The following is a 25113-nucleotide window of genomic DNA, read 5'->3' on the forward strand; positions in this document are numbered from 1 at the left end:
CCAAAATCCCATCACTTCAATGAGAAGTGCAATTACAGTAACAATGACCCTGAGGAAACAATATAAAGCATTCTAACATTTACACTTATAAAAAGTTTTACTTTGTAAATACAATGGGATAAGAATAATTTGTGCTAAAAACTTAAAATGATAGGGGATAAATATCTTCCAAATTGTGTTTTTTAGGAAAATTATTACATAATTTAGGTATCTTTTACAGTGACCAAAAGGTACAAAACACATTCACTTTGTTTATGGTTTCTTCAATAGATATTTATCCATCTCCCATGAAGTACCTAACATTCTATAAAGCTCTGCATGCCAAACGGAGGACACTGGGTATGAGGACAATGTAAGAGAAATAAGGAGCAAGCCTTCAGGTAGACTATACAACTTGGCTGGGGAAACCAAGCTAATGTGTAAAAAAAGAGATAGGAAACAATTTGAAAAAAATTAAATGCTAAAGGGTGGAGCTCTGAATGTGAGCAGAATTCTGAGAAAGAAGAGATCAATGCAAGTTGTGGTAATTGAAAAAAATCTTATTTCTTGAAGTTAAATTTAATTAAATAAAATGACAGTCATTCCAAATAGATGAAAAAAATGCACAAGAGCAGACAGGGCAGAAATAAGAACACTGTATTTGATAAAAAATACATATGTTTGAAATAAAGTAATATACACACAAACAGGTTATTAACTAGGTTAAACTGATAATGTGGAATAGGGTAAGGGATATAAAGCATTGAAATATGCCATGGTAAAGAGAGAGTGTCCACAACTCCAGTCCAGATTGCACTCACAGTTAGCATAGAAACTAAGCTGCCTCAGCTCCAATCAAAGATCAATAGCTGATTAAAATTTTTTTAATGTTAAAATTGTAGACGTATGCTCAAACACAAGGTAAGTATCTCAGTGGACAAAAAATAAAACAAACACACAGAGTATAGAGTTTGGGAACTAAAGTAGATAGAGGCAAACAAGTTCTAATGAGATAATAGGAACCAAAACACCCTACATGTGATAGGTAACAAGAAGCCAGGCTCACTGTGGCAACTCAGAAGGTTGGCCAAAACTACTACCCCCTGCCATAAACAACAACTTTTTAAAGCTGTAAACCCAACAATCACTGTGTCTGGGCTTGAAGCTTGATCAAAACTTTTCCAGGCAGGGATGAATGGGCATTCCAAGCAAAGCATTATTTACAAAAGGGAAAATTATGGGAGAGTTCAAGATGGTAGCATAAAAAGATCATGAACTGACCTCCTCCTACAGACATAACAAACGTACAACCACATATGGAACAGTTCCCCCAGAAAGGGATTTGAAAACTGAATGAACAGAACCTCCACAACAAAGGGTAAAATAAAAGGACAGCAACAAGATGCACAGGACAGGAGAAGATATGAAAACCACACCTCAGCTTCAGCAATCCACTATTGGGAGGGACCACAAAGGCACGAATCCTTTCCCTGAGGAACGAGGGATTTGAGCACATCAGGCACCCCAACCCCTAGATCTTGCACAAGAGAGATGAGCCTCCAAAACACCTGGTTTTGCAAACCAACGGGAAATATGTCCAGGAAAGCTACTCTTAAAGTAGAATAGAAAACTTGCTCTTAAAGGACTTGCACACAGATTGACTTGACCTGAAAACCAGTGCAAAAACACCAAATTGAAAAGTGCATAAGACCATAGGTGAAGGGGACTCACCTATTAATCCTGAAGCATCTGCTAGAGAGGCAGGAACCAGTTGGAATGCTCCCCACGGGCTGAGTCACTGGCAGGAGCCATTTATGTGATCTCAGGCTACCTTGCTAATACTGGTGCTGGAAGGCACCACTTTGGAATTCTCCACCCAACCTATTAGCACCAGTGGGCACATCCCACCAGGGGTGAGAGAGCACTGCCAACCCCCGCACCTCAGGTGGGCCTCACAGCTGCCCAAGCAACAGCCCCACCCACCAGCACCCCACAGCAGCTGTGGCCCCACAAACTGCATGTAGCCCACATAGGAGACACCCCTTGAGCCCCTGGCTCTGGTGGCTAGATAGGATTGTGCTTCTGAGCCCCATAGGACATCTCCTAAATAAAGCCACTCCTTCAAGACTAAGAGAGATAGCTGATATACCTAATACATAGAAACAAACACAAAGAATTAGGCAACATGAGGAGACAGAGGAAGATATTCCAATCAAAAGAGTAAGTCAGAACCTCAAAAAAAAGAACTAAACAAAACAGAGATAAACAATCTACCTGATAAAAAGTTCAAAGTAATGGTCATAAAGACACTAACCAAACTCAGATGAAGAAAAAATTAGCACAGTGAGAACTTCAAGAGAGATAGAAAATATATGAAAGTACCAAACAGAAGTTATAACTGAACTGAAAAATATGCTAGAGGGGTTCAACAGCAAACTGGGTGAAGTAGAAGAACAAATCAGCCAGCAGGAAGATAAAACAATGGAACTCACCCAGACAGAGCAGAAAATGAAATAAGTATTTTAAAAAGCGAAGACAGGGACTTCCCTGGTGGTCCAGTGGTTAAGAATCCGCCTTCCAAGGCAGGGGACACGGGTTCAATCCCTGGTCAGGGAACTAAGATCCCACGTGCCGCAGGGCAACTAAGCCCGTGTGCCGCAATCACTGAGCCTGCGCACTCTGGAGCCCATGCACAGCAACTATGGAGCCCCCGCACCACAACTAGAGAGAAGCCAGCGCACCACAACAAAAGATCCCACATGCCACAAGGAAGATCCAGCATGCCACAACTAAGACCCGACGCAGCCAAATAAATAAATATCCTTTAAAAATAATAAATAAAATAAAGATAAAAAATGAAGACACCTTAAGGGAACTTTGGGGCAACATCAAGCAGAATAACATTTGCATTATAGGGGTGCCAGAAAGAAAGAGTGAAAGGGACAGAAAACCTACTTGAAGAAATAGTTGCTGAAAACATCCTTAATCAGGGGAAGGAAACAGACATCCAGGTCCAGGAAGCACAGAGAGTTCCAAATAAGATGAACCCAAAGAGACACACACCAAGACACACTATAATTAAAACAGTAAAAATAAAGGATTAAGAGAGAATCCTAAAAGCAACAAGAGAAAAACAAATTGTTACATACAAGGAAAACTCTATAACTCTACAAGCAGATTTTTCAGCAGAGCCTTTACAGGCCAGAAGGGAGTGGCAGATCATATTCAAAGTGCTGAAAGAAAAAACTTCCAACCAAGAATTCTCTACACAGCAAAGTTATTCAGAATTGAAGAAGAGATCAAGAGTTTCCCAGATGAGCAAAAGCTAAAGGTATTCATCACAACTAAACTGGCCCAACAAGAAATATTAATGGGACTTCTTTAAGCTGAAAAGAAATGGCGCTAATTAATAATAAGAAAACATATGAAAGTAAAAATCTCACTGTTAAAGGTAAATGTATGATAAAAAGCAGAGGATCAATCACTTATAAAGCAAGCACAAAGGTTAAGAGACAAAAGTACTAAAAATAGCTAAAATTACAATAATTAGTTACAGGATGCATAAAATAAAAAGAAGTAAAATGTGTCATCAAAAGTAGGAAACATAGGGAGGGAGTAAAAAGATAAAGCTTTGGAATGATTTCTAATTTAAGTTGCTAGCAACTTAAAACAGGCTACTACTTACATAGAATGTTACAGGTGAACCTCACAGTAACCACAGGGAAAAAACTTATAGTAAATACACAAAAGAAAGTGAGAAAATCTAAACATAACACTAAAAGAAACCACACCAAAACACAAAGGAAAAGAGAGAAGAGAACTACAAAAACAGCCAGAAAACAATTAACAAAATGGCAATAAGCACATACTTATCAATAATTACCTTAAATGTAAATGGACTAAGTTCAATAGTCTTACCTCAAGAAACAAGAAATCCCCAATAAACAATCTAACCTTACACCTAAAGGAACTAGAAAAAGAATAACAAATGCCAAAATAGGTAGATGGAAGGAAACAATAAAGATCAGAGCAGAAACAGAGACTAAAAAAAGAAAAAAAAACAAGATCAATGAAACTAAAAGGGGATTCTTTGAAAAGATAAATAAAATTGACGAACAGGGCTTCCCTGGTCGCGCAGTGGTTGAGAGTCTGCCAGCCAATGCAGGGGACACGGGTTCGAGCCCTGGTCTGGGAGGATCCCACGTGCCATGGAGCAGCTAGGCCCGTGGGCCACAACTGCTGAGCCTGCACGTCTGGAGCCTGTGCTCCGCAACAAGAGAGGCCGCGACAGTGAGAGGCCCACGCACCGCGATGAAGAGTGGCCCCCGCTCGCCGCAGCTGGAGAGGGCCCTCGCACAGAAACGAAGACCCAACACAGCCAAAAACAAATTAATTAATTAATTAATTTTAAAAAAAAAAAAGAAAAAAAAAATTGACGAACATTTAGCTAGACTCACCAGGAAAAAAAAAGAGGACTCAAATAAATAAAATCAGAGATGAAAGAGGAGATGTTATAACTAACACCACAGAAATACAAAGGATTGCTCATGATCTATGAATATACGCCAACAAATTGGACAACCTAAAAGAAACAGAAAATTTTTTAAAAACATACAATCTTCCAAGACTGAATCATGAAGAAATAGAAAAATCTGAATAGACCAATTACTAGTAAGGAGATTGAAACTGTAATCAAAAATCTCCCAACAAATGAAAGCCCGGAGCAGACAGATTTACTGGCGAATTCTACAAAGTATTCAAAGATTTAATACCTTTAGAAGAATTTAATATCCTTCTCAAATTCTTCAAAAAACTGAAAAGAAGGGAAGGCTTCCAAACACATTTTATGAAGCCAGCGTTAACCTGATACCAAAAGCAGACAAGGAGACCACAAAAAAAGAAAATTACAAGCCAATATCATTGATGAACACAGATGCAAAAATCCTCAACAAAATGTTAGCAAACTGAATCCAACAATGCATTAAAAGAAGCATACACCATGATCAAGTGGAATTTATTCCAGGGATGAAAGGATGGTTCAACATCCACAAATCAATCAACATGATACATCACATTAACAAAATGAAGGATAAAAATTATATGGTCATCTCAATAGATGCAGAAAAAGCATTTGACAAAATTCAACATCAATTTATGATAAAAATTATCAACAAAGTGGGCAGAGAGGAAATATACCTTAACATAATAAAGGCCATATATGACAAATCCACAGCTAGTATCACACTAAACAATGAAAAACTGAAAGCTTTTCCTCTAAGATCAGGAAACAAGACAAGGATGCCCACTATTTTCACTTATTTTCAACATAGCATTGGAAGTCCTAGCCAAAGCAATTAGAAAAAAAAAAAAAAAGGAAATAACAGGCTTCCGAATCAGAAAGTAAAACTGTCACTATTTGCAAATGACATGATACATATAGAAAACCCTAAAGACTACACACACACAAACACACACACAAAAAATGTCAGTACTAATAATATAATAAATGAATTTAGTGAAGTCACAGGGTACAAAATCAACATACAAAAGTCTGTGGCATTTCCACACCAACAACAAACTATCACAAAGAGAAGTTAAGGGACTTCCCTGGCAGTCCAGTAGTTAGGACTCTGCACTTCCACTGCAGGGGGCACGGGTTTGATCCCTGGTTGGGGAACTAAGATCCCCACATGCCATGGCACGGCCGAAAAAGAAAAAGAAAGAGAAATTAAGAAAACAATCCCATGTATGGCTGCATCAAAAAGAGTAAAATACCTAAGAATAAATTCAACCAAGGAGGTGAAAGACCTGTTACAGTGAAAACTGTAAGACACTGATGAATGAAGTTGAAGACACAACCAAATGGAAAGATATTCTGTGTTCATGGATTGGAGGAATTAATATTGTTAAAATGTCCATACTACCCACAGCAATCTACAGATTCAGTGCAATCCCTATCAAAATTCCAATGGCATATTTCACAGAACCAGAACAAATAATTCTAAAATGTGTATGGAACCACAGAAAAATCCCAAATAGTCAAAATAATCTTGAGAAAGAAGAAAAAAGCTTGGAGGTATCACACTCCCTGATTTCAAACTATACTATAAAGCTACAGTAATAAAACAGTATGGTACTGGCACAAAAACAGACACACAGATCAATGAAACAGAACTGAGAGTCCAAAAATGTAAACCTACGCATATATGACAATTAATTTATGACAAAGGAGCAAAGAACATACCATGGAGAAAAGATAGTCTATTCAATAATGGTGCTGGGGAAAACAGACAGCCACATGCAAAATAATGAAACAAGTAACTCAAAATGGATTAAAGACTTGAATGTAAGACCTGCAACCATGAAATTTCTAGAAGAAAACTTCACTGATATCAGTCTTTTTTTTTTGTCATTTAAGCAGTGAGTTTTATTTTGTTTTTGTTTTTTATGATTTATTTTTTAATTGAGGTTTTTTTTACAATTTTTGAGATATATTTGACATATAACATTATATTAGCTTCAGGTGTACAACATAATGATTCAGTATTTGTATATGTTGCAAGATGAGCACCACAATAAGTCTGGTTAACATTCATTGATATCGGTCTCAGCAATGTTTCTGTGGCTCTGACTCCAAAGACAAGCGAAAGAAAAGCAAAAATAAACAAATGGGACTATATCAAACTAAAAAGCTTCTGTACAGCAAAGGAAACCATCATTAAAACAAAAAGGCAACCTACTGTATGGGAGAAGACATTTGCAAATCATATATCCAATAAGGGGTTAATATCTGAAATCTACAAAAAACTCATACAACTCAACAACAAAAAAAACCACCAAATCAAAAAATGAGCAGAGGACCTGAACAGACATTTTTCCAAAGAAGACACACAGGTGGCCAACAGGCACATGAAAGGATGTTCATGATCACTAATTATTAGGGAAATGGAAATCAAAACCACAATGAGACATCACCTCACACTTGTCAGAAAAGACAAGAAATAAATGTTTGAGAGGGTGTGGAGAAAAAGGAACCCTGAACTATTGGTGGGACTATAAATTGGTGCAGCCCCTATGAAAAGCAGTATGGAGGTTCCTCAAAAAATTAAGACTAGAACTACCATACGATCCAGCTGTTTCACTTCTGCCTATTTATCTGAAAGACACAAAACCACTCATTCAAACAGATATATGCACCCCTATACATTACAGAATTATTTACAACAACCAAGATATGAAAAAAAACCTAAGTGTCCATTAAGGATGAATGGATAAAGAAGACATGGCATACACATACATACACACACACACACACACACACACACACACACACAGGACTACTCCTCAGCCATAAAAAAGAATGAAATTCTGCCATTTGTGACCACATGGATGGACCTTGAAGGTATTATGCTAAATGAAATAAGTCAGACAGAGAAAGACAAATACCATATGATTTTGCTCATACACAGAATCTAAAAAAAAAACAAAACAAATGAACAAATAAAATAAAACTAAAACGAACTCATAGACACAGAGAACAGATTAGTGGTTACCAGAAGGAAAGGGGGTTGGGAAGTGGGCAAAATGGGTAAAGGGGGTCAACTGTATGGTGATGGGCAGCAACTAGACTTGTGGTGGTGATCACTTTGTAGTGCACACAGATGTCAAATCATAATGCTATACACCTGAAACATATAATTCTTAAAAATTTTAAGTGAAAAATTACAAGCAAACTATGTTCAAAACAAAGAACAGGTTAACTAAATTGTGACATACCCAACTCAACAAAACTGACAATTAAAAATGACAAGGGTAGGGGACTTCCCTGTCGGTCCAGTGGTTAAGACTCCACACTTCCACTGCAGGGGGCATAGGTTCAATCCCTGGTCAAGGAACTAGGGTCCCGCATGCTGTGCGGCACAGCCAAAAAATTTTTTTAATTTTTTAAATTGTTTTTAAAAGTGACAAGGGTGAAGATTGTGCAAAGAAATTATAACACACGTGATATAATGTTGAATTTGTAAGACAGGCAAAATACAAAGTTTGGATATATTATGATTTCAATTATGTAAAGATACAAACACAGAGACTGAAAGGTCACAGAAGACTGTTGTGTTTTACATCAGGGTTATTTTTGTTGTTATTACTACTTTTCCTCTATGTCGCTGAAAGGATAAGATTTGTGTTGATGATTTAGTTAACCACCTACCCATCTCCTCTCAAAAATTTTTATTAGTGTGGTCATATTTTTTTTTAATTTTCAGATTTTTTTTAATTAAAAAATATTTGGGCTAGCAAAAGATCCAAATGATTAGAGTTATCAAACACCTATCATTAATGCTTAGTGGTGTCAGCCAAACAGATCAAAATTTGAAAACATGGGGGAAAAAGGTTATATGGTATTCAAAGTATTTATTTCAACCAAATAAGAATAGATGTCTGCAATATATTTGGCTACCTTAGGTTGTTGATAATATAAAAATACATTCCTACTACCAACAACTATAAGATCAACATAAAGCAGCATTAATCTCTCCAAAAACTACTTTCAAAAATCACATACAAGTTTTTGAAGAAAGAACAGGACTTAACTGGGAAAAAAAAAGTTACTGTTTACTGTATGCAATACCTTGAAGGGTAGTATCACTATCAAAGAAGTTTTAACAACATGAAGTTTCTTTAAAATGCATTTTTATCTATTTCAGACTAGTTGTTTATTGAATACAACTTTAAAAATCTACTTGTGAGAATCATAATTACACTGCTGTAATCCAAAGCAACCAATAGCTATGTCTTCCAATTATGACTGAAAATCTAATAGCAAAGAAAATCAAAACAAGCATCTAGTAGCATATAAAAAACACCTATTTTATAGATGAATAACAAAAGTTTTTCTAATATCTGGTGATATACTGAGTCAGAGCTTCCAAACTCAACATACTCTCCCTACATATAACTCTCCCCCTACATATTACTTCACTACAGAGAAGATCAAGCAGGAAGAGGGCAATAATTTCATTGAGAACATAACTCAGTTTTACAACCTAATTGCTACTAAAAATAAAGAACCTCATCTCTAAATCTTACCTATCTTCAAAGCACTAAAACCAACTAAAAGGATAACTAGTCTTTGCACACAGAAGAGATGTAGTAAATGCTTAATAAGCAAATGCACAACCCATACCACTCTAGCTGAAACTAGACTGGGAACAAGGCAAACCAGCAGAAGCTGAGTTAGTAACACATTAATTGCCAGAAAAAGGTGAGTTGACTAGAAATAAAATATTGCTTTTACGAAAATCTTTGAAAAAAATTGTTGTAAGATACTAAACACACCTTATACTTAGCAAAATTATTTCTGAAACTGGAAAGGATACAAGTATTAGAAATTAAATGACATACAACCTCAAAACCTTGGAGACTCTTAGACATGGACAAGGATTTCTTATAAAATGTAACTTACAGCATTGATTTTGTCACTCTGTTTCACCCTCCTCCCACCATAAAGACCAACTAGGAAAATTTTCACAAATTCAAGAACTTTGAAAAGCCATCTATTATATTCAGACCTTAAGAAGGGTGCTTTTGGGACTTCCCTGGTGGCGCAGTGGTTAAGAATCCGCCTGCCAATGCAGGGCACACGGGTTTGAGCCCTGGTCTGGGAAGACTCCACATGCCGCGGGGCAACTAAGCCTGCGTACCACAACTACTGAGCCTGTGCTCTGGAGCCCACGAGCCACAACTACTGAGCCCACGTGCCACAAATACTGAAGCCTGCACACCTAGAGCCCGCGCTCCACAACAAGAGAAGCCACCGCGATGAGAAGCCCACACACCACAACGAACAGTAGGCTCCGCTCGCCGCGACTAGAGAAAGCCCATGCACAGCAATGAAGACCCAATGCAGCCAAAAATAAAACAAATCTATCAAAAAAAAAAAAAGAAGGGTGCTTTAAATACACTACCTGATCCTTGTACTATAAATGAATAATCAAAGATTTCTTAGGGCCCTCACTACCTCTTTCTTACTATTAAGAACTAAGAACTTTGCACATACAGGTGAACTGAGAAGGTATATTTGCAAATGACAATTTTCTTATTTCATGGAAAGCATTCCAGGGCTTCCCAGGGAATTTTCATGTTCAACCTCTTAGCTTACCATACACTGTTAGGTGATCTCACTTATTCCCTTAACTTTAATTATCCCCCAATGCAGACAAAAATAAAATTCTAAATCTAATCCAGATCTCTGCTGAACTTCAAATTCATATTTTCCTTCCCTGCTAAATATCTCTACCAGAGTGCCATGAAAGCATACTAAAGTCATTTTAATCAAAACCAAATTCATTATCTGTTCTCATAAAACTTTTATCCATCTGCATTCTCTACCTGAACTTACAGAAACATCACACACCCATCTTGCTTAAATCTAAAGCATTACCCTTAACTCCCCTCTTTCTCAACCTTCACATCCAATCACCAAATTAATTGAATCACCTACATAAATTTTGCATCTATCACTTCTTCATCTCCTTTGCCATTAACTCAGTTCAAGACTTCATCATCTCTCACCTGGACTATAAAAGAGAGACTTAATTTATTAGCACCCTATATCTCTATACTACATTTCCAGTTGCTTTCTAATTGATTTCCCAAAGCACCTCAAATGAATCATTTCCAAAATCAAACCACTTATCTCAACCCTTTACCACCCCAGGGAAAAAGTTTTCTTTTCCTCCTATGTTCTCTAGCTTAGTTAATAATAATCGTCATTTATTTAAAACCTCAGCTAAAGTCTAACTGAACTCGAACTGATATCTGTACACCAATGTTCATCGCAGCATTCACAATAGCTAAAGGGTGGAAACAACCCAAATGTCCACCGATGGATGTATGGATAAACAAAATGTGGTATATGCATACAGTAGAATATTATTCAGCCTTTCAAAGGAAGGAAATTCTAATACACGCTACAACATGGATGAACCCAGGAAGCATTAGTCTAAGTGAAATAAGCCAGACACAGAAGGACCAATATATATGACTCCACTAATATGAGTACCTAGAATAATCAAATTCATAGAGACAGAAAGTAAAACAGTGGTTACCAAAGGCTGGGGTAGGGGGAATAAGGAGTTGTTTAATGGTACAGAATTTCAGTTTGGGAATGATAAAAACATTCTGGAAATAGATAGTTGTGATGGTTGCACAACAATATGAATGTACTTAATGCCAACAAACTGTACACTTTAAAATGATAAAAATGCTAAACTTTACGTTATAATTTTTAAATTTTAAACCTAACTGAATCTCAAGTTAATGCTATAGCCACACAGAGAAGATAATTATTTCAAGTGTTTTAAGAACACAATGTTTTGACTTTATAGCTTTAGCAAGCTATAGTATAAGGACAAAAAGAACTGCTAAAAAAAAAATTAGTAAAACTGATTCAGTAAGCTTATTAACAGTAATATTAGTATTGTTATTTTAAAGCTCTGGTATGTATATTTTTAGGAAAAAATAATTATGTTAACGTTAAGAGCCAAGATGTTCAGTATAAAATTTAAAAATATAAACTCAAAGAAGGAAAAAATACTTTAATTTGAACTCATGTTGTTTTGCTTTTTAAATCTGTCCATATGTACATGTGTGTATATATATATATATATATATATCCTAGTTCTTATCTTAAATGCTTAAAAGCAATGACAACACAGAAGCAATGAGTACCCTAAGTGCCCAGACAGTGGTATTTAAATAGCATTCCCCATTAAAAGGAACCAGGACTCTTTGGAGAAATGGATGATTCCAGCCTGGAGGAGAAATTTTACTAGATGAACCTGGCACATGTTGTGCCACAAAGCAAGGAAGTTATCAAACACTAACAGGGTCCTGTCAAAATGACAAAAGTCACCTTGAAGGCACTTCTACTAGGTAAAGATGGGACAATTTGCATACCAAAAAATCACACTGACTTCAATTGACTGAAACCCACTAAATATACATAAATCCTTGAGTTAATGAAATATATTTAAAAATCCATGAGTGCTTCTTCCTCTTCCGGGGATGGTATCTAGAGGCATTCAGGATGGTCCAGTGTTTGAGACACCATCATAGGCTATCCTACAATACAGCCTCTAACAAAACCAGGCTGTCTCAAACTCCTGGTGTTTACCTTTATACCAAGAAGGTTGGGAAAGCACCAAAATCCACATGTGGCGTGTGCCCAGGCCAACTTTGAGGAGTTTGTGCTGTGAGACCTAAAGCCCTTACAATGTTGTCTAAAACGAAAAAACATATCAGCCAGGCCTATGGTGGTTCCATGTGTGTTTTAAATGTGTCCATGACAGGAACAAGCACACTTTCCTTACTGAGGAACATAAAATCGTTGTGAAAGTGTTGAAAGCACAAGCACGGAGTCAGGAAGCTAAATTTAAAAATGAAGTTTTTCTGAGTAATTAAAAAATCAAAAGGCAAACAAACAAACAAAAAAATCCATGAGTTCTCTTTCCTCAAGGAAAGAGAAAGTCAAAAGACAAATAAGTAAGCCTCATTTCATTGATCACTACTAGGGTAGTGTATCAATTCTTATTCTGAAAATTCATAATTAAAGAAAAAGAATTAAGCATTTATCCTGACCATCCAGTATACGCTGAAATTCATGTCAACCAGATCGCCCTGGTTTAAACTGAAAAGTTCTTTACAGAAAAATGTCAGTTAATATATGTAGAAGAAATAAAAAATCTGGAAAATCAACAGTTTGCAACTGTTGATGCAATCAGTCTTTCTAACTTAAGTGACATCAATAAAACCTTTCCTTAGACAAGAAATCTTTCTCTCCTTTAAACTGTTATATCTCTTATTTATACTTTTCTTGTAACACCAATACAAGGAAGAAGAAAGTGGTGGTAGATTGTTACAGCAATGAATCACACCTATGTTTTAATGCCCTTGCAATTCTCCTGTGTAATCCTCTCCCACATGGGCTCTGGCCATGAGACTTGCCTTGGCTGATGGTAGAGTAGCAAATAGCATACAAGTGTAGAGTGCACAATGGGATTTGCTCCCTCATTGCTGGAAACTCTTCTGTCACCACACAAGCCCAGGCTAACCTTGGACACATGTAACCCAAGGAATATTATCAGCAATCTGAGAGAGGCTGTTAGACCAACACCCCAATCAAACCAACAGATAACTCCAGCTGTATTAGTAACTCCAAGAGAGACCAGCAGAAGAACCATTCAGCTTAGCCTAGCCCAAATTGTTGATCTAGAGAATCTAGAGTAAATAAAATGATGGTGGTTTTAAGCCAAAGCCAAAGTTTGGGGATGGTTTATTATGCAGCAATAGACACAATTAGATACAGTAGATATAATGTCATATCTTCTCCACAAGAGAGAAAAGGAACCTTTCTGAGGATGGGAGCCCTATAAAGAATGAGGTATTCGTCAAATTTCCTAGTAAGGACACAATAAAAGTACCCCCTGAGTTTAACTAACACACAATACCTCTCATACATTAAAAAGAATTAATGTAACTACTCCAAGATTTACATTATTCTATTTTCCATAGTTTCTTGTTTAACTTTCTAAGTTAAACAAGAGACTAGAAGACTAAACTGCCAATCTGGTTTTCAGGGTATTTGAGTAAAATCAAAAACTTTTTTTTCTTTGACAATTCTCATTGGTGGAAAGAGTATTGGAAAACCAACACTCTCAAACATTGTTTGTGGGAGTGTAACTAAATACAAAAAATGTACATACTCTCTGACTCACTGCTAGGAAATTACCCAGTGGACAAATTCATTAAAGGACCACCTATATATGTATACAAGCATGCTCACTGCAGTGTTATTTATTAGCAAAACTGGAAACAAACTAAATGTCCTTCAATAGAGAAATGATTAAATTTTAATAATCCATATAATAAAATATAATGTAGTTATTAAAAATAAACAAATAGGGCTTCCCTGGTGGCGCAGTGGTTAAGAATCTGCCTGCCAATGCAGGGGACACGGGTTCGAGCCCTGGTCTGGGAAGATCCCACATGCCGCGGAGCAACTAAGCCTGTGAGCCACAACTACTGAGCCTGCGCGTCTGGAGCCTGTGCTCCGCAACGAGAGAGGCCGCGACAGTGAGAGGCCCACGCACCGCGATGAAGAGTGGCCCCCGCTCGCCGCAACTGGAGAAAGCCCTCACACAGAAACGAAGACCCAACACAGCCAAAAATAAAAAATATATATATAAATAAATAAATAAAAATAAAAATAAACAAATAATAAGAGGAAGTTCTGAAAGTGCTGATACTGAAAGCTCTCCAAACTATATTAAGTGAAAAAGATCAAATTCATATAAAGAGTATGATCATACTGTAAAATGCTAATGGATATATGCATTAAAACTTTGTGGAAAAATACACAAGAAACTATTAGCAATGATTACTGGGAAGGACCTACTTTTCACTTTATATCTTCTATACTCCTAATCCTTAACTCCTGTCAGCCTCAAACTTCATATAAAATTTGTCTCTTAAGTCCTTTCCTGCTTGCTCTCAATCTTCAACCTTGAAAACGGTCACTAATACTCTTTGTTCTAATCTCCATTATAAATCTAACAACTTTAAACTTGTTTACAACTCATTTTTGGTAATTACTTTTTTTTTTTGTCCTCTGAGTTCCTTCTCATTTCTCCACCTTCTTCTTAAAACTGAATATATCCCGATCTATATCAAATCCTGATGTAGAAGGCTAACTCAGACTGTTGCAGTATAACCTTGACCCACCATGTAACTCCACAGATGCTTTTCTATCCATCATAAAACCATGTACAATAGTAAGCTTCTTTACAAATATACCACATTTAACCCTAATTAATTTACATCAGCTTTCAACTGAAAATAATTCCTATTTTTTTTAATGTGAGCAGTTCCGCCTAACCTAGAGCCATCTACGACTTTAATAAGCATCAAATAGTCACCCCTGCTGTTAAATTATTAATGGTGAATTGAATGCAATTCCTATTCGTCTTTCTAAGGTGTCTTTTAAGAGGCTATATTCCCCCGTTGCACCTGATTCCAGCCTACTCCAAAATGTCTCAAGTGCCAGCACACAATATACTTCCGCATCCTAAGTCTTCCCTGCCTAACTTAGTGACATAGACTACGATACATACAATACAGTATGCCAGAGAAGGGGGGTGAGAAGCATACACTTATCTAAATGCAATTGGCTCTTGTTTTCAGCAGGGCCTGTCAAGCGTTCCAAAAACAAAAGTACATCTAAATCTAGGAATACTGATTCAGAAACAGTAGTTGGAGTCACACAGACCTGCATTCAACTTCCAGTTTACCCACTTAGAAACTTTGTAAAAGTACTTAACCTCTGTAAGCCCCAAATTCCCATTTGTAAAGTGGAACTAATGTCAGCCTCACAGAACTGTTGGGAGGATTAAATGAAATAGTATGCATACAATGTTTAAATCGGCACCTGGCATTTGTTAGATATACTATAAGTAGTAGATACTTACATTATTACTAAGTGCACCACTCCTAAAAAAAAGACGTAGAATCAAAATTTAAAAGCTGGAAAACGTCTCAGAAATCATGTTCCAACTGTAACACTCCATAGATGAGGAAACAAAGCCCTAGAAAGTACAACTGGCTTACCTGACGTCATGCTATCTAACAATAGAGCTGCAATTAAAACTTAGGTTTCCCAAGTCCTAATTCAATATCCTCTCTACTGTCTCAAATATTTCTTGGCCATCTCTCTGATACCCATCAAGACACTTAATTTCTCTAATCTCAACTTCTTCAATGACAAACTACAGGGACAGGACAAGATCATGGGTCTTTCTAGCTCCAAAATTCTCATTCCACGATTCATGTGGGCCCTAAACTGGCTAACTTAAAAGCATGACCATAGAAACAAAGTCAAATATATTTCCAATCTTTATATATGCTTAGCTTTCTTATGTATACTTTCAAAACTCTAAAATTTAGTTAGTGGTTATTAATAGGTACATGAAAGCAGTCAAGTCAGAAAAAAAAAAAAAGCAGCCTAGTCAATAAGAGACTGAGACAATCAAAACTAATTGTAGGGACTTCCCTGGTGGCACAGTGGTTAAGAATCTGCCTGCCAATGCAGGGGACACGGGTTCAAGCCCTGGTCCGGGGAAGGTTCCACATACCACGGAGCAACTAAGCCCGTGCGCCACAACTACTGAGCCTGCGCTCTAGAGCCTGTGAGCCACAACTACTGAGCCCACGTACCACAACTACTGAAGCCCACGTGCCTAGAGCCCATGCTCCACAACAAGAGAAGCCACCGCAATGAGAAGCCCGCGCACTGCAACGAAGAGTAGCCCCCGCTCGCCACAACTTGAGAAAGCCCATGTGCAGCAAAGACAACCCAACGTGGCCATAAATAAATAAATTTAAAAAAAAAAAACAACTAATTATAGATAAGTTACTAGCAACTAAATTGGGTTTACAGACATCATACAATTAACTCAATATTAAGTGAAAGAATAAAAGACTTTAATATCTAACACTTTAAATATCTAACATGTAATTAAATATCTAACATATAATTTAAATTGATTCACATATTTTAAGCAAGTTTAGACTATCAGGTGTCTTGATTCAATAAATATGGAGAGACAGACACAAAAATATATCAAAATAAGAATTCAGAATCTGGGGGAGAATGGATACATGTGTATGAAGGGCTGACTCACTTTGCTGTGCACCTGAAACTATCACAACATTGTTAATCGGCTATACTCCAATATAAAATTAAAAGTTTAAAAAAAAAAAAAGGTGCTTGCCCATCTCTCAGGACCGACTGACCTGTGTTCAACTGCTGTTCACATGCAACCCTTCTCCACTTTGGCCTTCAAAGTTCTCATCTGAATATTTGCTACTACCACTGCCTCCAAGATCTGCACCTGCAGCGGCTCCACCTGGGCCCACACCCTAGGCTTCAAGGCTCAACACAACCCTCCTACCTGTCTCAGAGCGGGGGCGGGGGGTGGGGTGGGGGGGGAGGTGGAAACGATGACTACACCCCACCCTGAGGGAGGATGGCCCACACTCCTGCCCCCGTCCCTCACACACCACTTTTCATTTTTTAAGTCTTAAAATCACTTGAGAGAACTGGGAAAGGTGCTAATAATAAAATTTCCTAAACAGAGAGTCTGTGGGCCATACTCAAAATCCCAAAATGTGCTTGAAGACCTACTATGTAAAAACTCCAGAATCTAACAAAAATCCTAATCTACTGGCTATGAATTCCTGTTATAAAAGATATGTAGAATGTCAAAGAAGTGGAACACAATATTCATAAAATTAAACTCCATCCTGAATATTATCATCTTTTACAATGCAAAAATCCCTGAGAAAGACTATCCAAATAGCAGATGACTCGTAATTCAGGTTCCCAAGGAAACAGAGTCGGAGACTGATATCTGCAAGCAGGTTTACTGGGGAGTGCTCTCAAGAACACCTGTGTAGGCACAGAGGCAGCATGACTGGGCCAAGGGAGAAGCTGAACAGTATTGATCAATAACAGTTGCAAGAGCAGCCTCAGCTAAGCCTACTAAGAGTCCTGAAGCTAGAATGACCCTTCATGTTAGTCTCTAATCAAGGCAAGAGGATGATTCTTTGCATCCCCCACCATCAACCAGGAATGAAATGCAGGCGGCTTCCAGGAAGGGGACATAAATTTGGGTGAGGCAGCCATGATCCCAAGCAACTAAGAGAATGTGTCTCTATCCTGAAGAGGTATCTGTGGCCCACACCAAAGCATCCACTACAATGAATGTACCTTACTTGCATTTGAGATACGCATAAAGGGCTATACACTGGGGAAAGGGAGTGGGGGAGGGAACTCAACAGAAAAGGAGACTTACTCTCTTCTGGAGCCTGCTATGTGGCAGGTGCTGTGATCGTCATGCTACATGAGCTATGGGATTTTATCACTGAATCCTTGCTTCCTGAAGACAGTGTTTTTTTCTCAGCAAAGAGGCTAGGAAACAGGGTAAAAGGTATCAGGATTTGTTATGTAACGCTTAAAATGCTACTTTGTGGTTGCAAATGGTCTGCAGACTCAAAATCCTGGTACTTCCGTGATTTTCAACTAATACTTTTACCCTGAAAAGCACTTTAGAAATCACCTAGGTGGTGCCCTCATTGAACAGATAAGGAAAGTGAAGCCAAGAGAAGCTCATGATTTGCCTAAGATCACACTGATAGCAGAATTTAGAATGTGAACTCAAGTCTTTTGATTCCAAATTCAGTGATTTCTCTACTTGATGTGGTGCCTTTACATTCAAAAACTTAACAAAATCAAAATAACCCAGAGGCATGAATCTTATTGTAAAGCTCAGAATATCAACTTCTCCTAGATCATTTGTACTTTCAAAATCAGGCACATAAGAAACTTGAGTTTTATACTAGTTAAAGAAATGTCAATTGGTAGTGTGCTAAATGAAATATTATATCTTTCTATTAATAATAATAATAGCTAACTTACAACCTCTGTGACAGGCACAACATCAAGATCTTTATTCACATTATATCATTTAATCATCACAACAATCCTTTGGATAAAGTCAAAGGAATTGTTCCCATTTAACCAAGGGGGAAAAATAAGGTTAAAGAAACTAAGTAAGTTGCTAGCTAAGATTACAAATGTAATCATGCACAGAGCTGAGATTCCACCTGACTTAAACAAAATGCTCTCAAAGTTAAACCATCCACTATGCTACAAGCCCTATGCTTCTTCTCAATTTTCCTTTTCTGAACTTTTCAGATTTCCATGATGTACATGATTTATTTTTATAACCAGAAATATATTCTTTTATTATTTCTAAATATTCTATTTTAAAACTAAATCATTGCTTTAAATATTTGGAAGTTGCAAACAGATATAACAAGGTTTTATCAGAAAAATTAATGTCTTACAGAACAAAATAAACCCATACTTCCTTATCAGAGGTCCAACTCAATACGATTACCTCTTAATCAATCCCCCACAACAGAGTGTGTTTTGGCATAACACTACACAAAGTCAGGAATTCTTAAAACACTTTCCAAATATTATTTAGCTAATAAAGTCCCAATAAAGTATCACTGAGACACTAGAAAAACTTTTATATTAGCATACTTATGTAAAACTTAACCATAGTCTAATATTAAACATTGAAACGAGGGAAAGGATGTGGTTTTTATTAAATTCCATCTGCTGCTATGACCCATGCAATACTTAAACAGATGTCTATGCAACTAAGTTATTCATGTTCAATATGTCAATCAATCACAGTGTAAGCAATGGCCATGGATCTATCCCAAAGTAAGTTATCCTACAGCAGCCCATACTGAGAACATAGTCCAAGACAGCCAGGGTATATGACCCCATGTCTACTGCCAATCGACCAAATGTGATCACCTGGACCCAAAAGCAGCCATTCACAAGCTAGCTAGCAACCAATAAAATGGCTCAGTGGCAAAACAGACAAACAAACAAACCCCAGTGTGAACAATGAACTACTGCTGAGCTCCATGCTTAGGCCTTTAAACTGCAAACTTTGAAGAGAAATGACTGACTAGTTACACAGAGACTTCCCTGGTGGTCCAATGGTTAAGACTCCACGCTCCCAACGCAGGGGCCCAGGTTCAATCCCTGGTCAGGGAACTAGATCTCGCGTGCCGCAACAAAGAGCCCGAATGCCACAACTAAAAAAAGATCCCACATGCCACAACGAAGATCCCACGAGCCACAACAAAGATCCCATGAGCCGCAACAAAGATCTTGCACGCAGCAACGAAGATCTCACGTGCTGCAACTAAGACCCAGCACAGCCAAATAAATAAATAAATATTAAAAAAAAAAAAAATTAGCCACACAAACTGGCACTAAACAGATACACATCAAAGTCATGAGGTAAATAAGAGTACAGGAGGGACTTAAGTAAATCAAAGTTATAACCCAGCCAAAGTTTCAAAAGACCACTGACTCTTGAGAATGCAGAAGCTATGAAGGAAAAAACTAGAATAGAGGGTAAGAAAACTAGCTGGCACCAAATGAACCTAACCAGAACTATAATCACTATTTCAGAGCCACAGTAAAGCTTATTTCTAGAATGATCTGTAAAAGATGTGTTTCATGGTATCACAATTCCTAAAAGGAGGACTCCTAAGAATCAAATGACCTCAGTCCACTCCCAACCTCAGCTGACTAAACCAGCAGCAGACACCTGACCCAGAGGAAGCAACTCCATCATTGGCCAGCCAGAGACCTACGCGTGACCCAACAAGAAAAGATGAGGAGGACATTTTTGATTCTTCTCTTGGGGTTTGGAAATTGAGACATTTGGCCAGTTGGCTATGCAAAGGTAAGGTGAAAAGCAAGTAGAATCATGTGGTCAGATGGCCATTTGAGGTCTTGAGCATACTAAGCAAGGAGCAGCGAGGAGATGGACACAGAGATGCAGAGGCAAAATGCCAGTGGTCCAGGAGACTGTGTGAGACAGAGGGGAGCACTGCCTCTGCCCTGACACCTTTCTAGGTTCTACTGTCTAGAGACCCAACTGTACAGCAATTCTTATTCTTAGATCACTTTGAAACCTTACAATAAATCCTCCTTTCAATTTAGACTGATTTGAGGAAGTTTATAATCCTTGAAAATAAAAAGCACTCATTAGAGTATTGTCCAAGGATGACAGATTACATTCATGCATTTAATATTTAATTACTGTTTCCTCTCCTCCATATATCTTGGAAGAATAGTCTGCACTCCCTGTTTCTACGCCCTTACTGCCCAGCCAATCATTTCTCGCCATGACTCTCCTGAAACTGAACTAGGTATGACCTAACTGTTCCATTCAGTGGATACTTCTCAGTCCTTATTTGAATTGACATCTCTTCAACATTCACACATATCTAATACTTGCCTCCACTTGTCTCCTGAGTGCTGGACCTACATATTTCCACCTGCCTAGTGAACATCTCTGTTGGGATGTCCATACCTCTAGTTCACTCATCTTCCTCCCCAAACCTGTTCTTCCTCCTCCTCTATTCTTCACCTTAGTTCCTTCCCCCCAGACTACTCACAAGTCAGTAAGTCCTATTAATTCTCCTAACTTTCTTGAAAATCTGTTCTTTCTCTATCCCCAAAGCCATTGTCTGATTCAAGCTTTCATCATCCCCTGGATTGACAACGAGAGATGCAGAAATTCTGATTCAATGGAGGGACTTGGGAATCTTTTTTTTCTTTTTCTTTTTTTCTTCTCTTTTTTTAAGGATTCCAAATGATTCTAATGTGCAACAATTTTAGGAACTAAAACGTTATTACTTTCTAGCTGGTCTCTCCTTTTATGGAGCCATCCTCTCTACACAGCTACCAAGTCAACATGTATTACTGAAAATACACCAAGTATCAAACATTAATGTAAGTCCTACACACTAAGAAAGAAAAACAAAATCCCCACCCTAAGGGAGCTCAGTCTAGTAGTGGAGAAGTCAAGTATCACAAGAACAATGGAATAAGTTTTGCAGTGATCTATATACTAAGTGTTTTAGTATACTGAGCTACTGTACACTAAGTGTTTATTGAATGCTGATACTGTGGTGAGTCTTCATGAACATTATTTCATTTAATCCTTCTACAATACTGTAAAGTACATATTATGCTCATTTTGCAGATAAAGCAGCTGGGTCTCAAAGAGCTTGAAATTTTGCACAAGATCTCACGCTCATGAATAGAGGAGGCCAGGGCTTAAACGATGGTCTAATTCCAAAAGCCCATTCTCTTAATTAGTATGGGGTGCTTTGGAAGAAAGAAAAAAGAGCAAGCAACTAACTCCTAGTATCCCCTAAACTGAGCAGTGTGGACAAGTAATGGTAGGGCACTCACAGCAGAATAAAGAGCTTCTACAGAGATGTGAAGGGATGAGAGATCAGGGGAAGTTGTGAGAAACACAGTTAGTGAGGATGGCAAGGTCAGTGAATGTACAGAGGTACGTGGAGATGAGCCTGAAATGGAATCTTTTTTCCCAAGGAACCAGAGCAGTATCGGCCTTGCATGCCAAGGTAAAGAGTCTGGACATCTCCTATGGGCACTGAGTTGTCACCAACAGATTTTAGACAGAAGACTGATTCACCTGATACACTTTTTATAAGGATCATAAGGGGAAAATATTTTTGGAGGGTTTTCCTTATTACAAATTTGATTATTTAAAAACTTTCCATGGCTCCATTTTGTCTACTGTATAAAGTCCAAAATCCTTTCCAGTCTCATCTCATAACTATCCCCATCCACATGCGAAATATTCACAATTCCCCTATGCTGTGCTAGGCTGCTTCAGGTTTTTGCATTTGCCTGGTCACTGTCTGTACAAATGCCTTCTCTCCCTTGTTGCTCCTTGCCCGAGTCTCTCCAGCTTCAGTAAGGCCTTTAACCATCTCCATTCCGTCTCCCTCCCTCCTCCTTTCACCACAGAATTAGTTACTTTTTCTTTTGTGCTCACATTCTTCCTCTGTATATCTATTGCCACATCACACTGCTTTGTAATTACTTAAGTATCTGTCTCCCCCATTAAATCTCTGCCAGCCCAGCACAGTAATGAGCACAGAATAAATGTTCAACAGTATGACAAATGACTTTCTACACACACACACACACACACACACACACACACACACACACACGAAGTTAAAAAAAAAAAGATAACAAGGGAGTGATAAGAAAAGCATTCCTTGAAGAAATCTGGAGTATGTAATAACAAAAAACCAGCATTAGTAGCAAATAACATTTATAGAGTTTACTGTGTGCCAGATACAGTTGTAAAACCTTCACATGTATTAATTCATTTAATCCTCACAACAACTCTATGAGAAGGGTACTATTATTATGACTATTTTAATGAGCCACAGAGAAGTCAAGTTACTTGCCCAAAGCTACCCAGCTAGTAAATAGGGTGCAGATGCCACCCCAGGCAGTCTGGCTCCAGAGTTCAGGTTCTTTTTTGTTTGTTGTTTTTTTCAGAGTTCAGGTTTTTTTACCAATAATTATATTGGGTTGGCCAAAAGGTTCATTCGGTTTTTTCCGTAAGATGGCTCTAGTAGCACTTAGTCATCTTTAACTTCATTCAAAACAATTTTGTTAGACTGTATGTGACAGCCATCATATCAGCGTGCGTTAAAAAAAAACTTATCAAAATCAGTGAATTTTTGTGTAGCCACTTTAATGTTGAAGATGGAAGGAAAAAAAGCAACATTTCAGCATATTATGCTTTAATTATTTCAAGAAAGGTAAAAACGCAACCGAAATGCAAAAAGAAAGATTTGTGCAGTGTATGGAGAAGGTACTGTGACTGAACATGTCAAAAGTGGTTTGCAAAGTTTTGTGCTGGAGATTTCTCACTGGACGATGCTCAGGGTCAGGTACACCAGTTGAAGCGATTTGATAGCGATCAAATAGAGACATTAACTGAGAACAATCAACGTTATACCATGCGGGAGATGGCCGACATACTCAAAAGACATACTCAAAATATCCAAACCAAGCGTTGAAAATCATTTGCACCAGCTTGGTTATGTTAATCGCTTTGATGTTTGGGTTCACATAAATTAAGGGGAAAAAACCTTCTTGACCATATTTCCACAAGCCATTCTCTACTTAAACGTAATGAAAACTTTCCGTTTTTTAAAACAAATTGTGATGGGCGATTCAAAGTGGATACCGTAAAATAATGTGCAACGGAAGAGATCGTGGGGAAGAGAAATGAAACACCACCAGCCACACCAAAGGCCAGTCTTCATCTAAAGAAGGTGATGTTGTGTATATGGTGGGATTGGAAGGGAGTCCTCTATTATGAGCTCCTTCCAGAAAACCAAAAAATTAATTCCAACAAGTACTGCTCCTAATTAGACCAACTGAAAGCAGCACTCGACGAAAAGCGTCCAGAATTAGTCAACAGAAAACGCATAATCTTCCATCAGGATAACACAAGACCACATGTTTCTTTCATGACCAGGCAAAAACTGTTACAGCTTGGCTGGGAAGTTCTGATTCATCCACCGTGTTCACCAGACTATTGCACCTTCGGATTTCCATTTAGGTCTTTACAAAATTCTCTTAATGGAAAAAATTTCAATTCCGTGGAAGACTGTAAAAGGCACCTGGAACAGTTCTTTGCTCAAAAAGATAAAAAGTTTTGGGAAGATGGAATTATGAAGTTGCCTGAAAAATGGCAGAAAGTAGTGGAACAAAAGGGTGAATACGTTATTCAATAAATTTCTTGGTGAAAATGAAAAACGTGTCTTTTATTTTTTACTTAAAATCCGAAGGCACTTTTTTTTTTTTTTTTTTTTTTTTTTTTCCGAAGGCACTTTTTGGCTAACTCAATACTATCTCTTTAGCTCAAGCAAAAGACACCAGTATAAGGAAACAGTTCTAGCCTTGGTTCTTTTATATCTTAATCTCTTTTTTATTCTTAACACACTAAAAATAAATCTACACAGTAAGAAAAAAATTCCACTTCTTAAAATTCGCTTCAATAAATGAGTAATAATTTCATCAAACTTAAATGTGTAAATAATCTGGGACGCCTTCCCTAACATCTTAGTTTAGATCAGGGCCCTCTTGCTGTACGCTCTTGGGGCTCCCTGTGCTTTCCTTCCTAACATTCACCCAAGGATGTGACCATATACTTATGTGATTCTTTGAACAGTTCCTCTGTCCTCCCCTGGATACTCAGCTCCACAGGGGTTCATGTCTATTTTACTCATCAATGCAGCTTCAGCATATAGTAGACCCATAACAGATGTTTGAGAAGTAGATATGTCCAAAAGGTCTTCCCTATTCATCACTTCTTTTTTTCTGCTCATGTTGCCATCATCATAATGCAAATCATAATTACTTAGTGCCAAAAATATTAAAATCAATCTCATCTGATCTCCGCCTATATTCTCTTATGGTTTTATACATCTCATGCAATACTGACAAATTAATCTTCCTAAAACATTCCTTTACTTGTTCAAAAAATATTAACTCCTACTATGTGCCTAAAGGAAACCAGAACGACACCCCAAAATATGTCACTTTGGCATATTGATTATTTTTAATTAAAGGCT

The 25113-nt window shown here is 37.6% G+C and overlaps 1 protein-coding gene and 1 pseudogene across 2 annotated transcripts in view; one reads left to right on the forward strand and one right to left on the reverse strand.

Annotated features, from left to right (window-relative positions):
• EEA1 (early endosome antigen 1) overlaps positions 1–25113 on the reverse strand; it is a 134862-nt gene that overhangs the window by 104066 nt on the left and 5683 nt on the right. The gene's annotated exons all lie outside the window — the stretch shown is intronic.
• Positions 12068–12441, forward strand: LOC137775146 (large ribosomal subunit protein eL34-like; annotated as a pseudogene).

Source organism: Eschrichtius robustus, chromosome 13 (assembly GCF_028021215.1).
Source record: "Eschrichtius robustus isolate mEscRob2 chromosome 13, mEscRob2.pri, whole genome shotgun sequence".
NCBI classification, from domain to species: Eukaryota; Metazoa; Chordata; class Mammalia; order Artiodactyla; family Eschrichtiidae; genus Eschrichtius; species Eschrichtius robustus.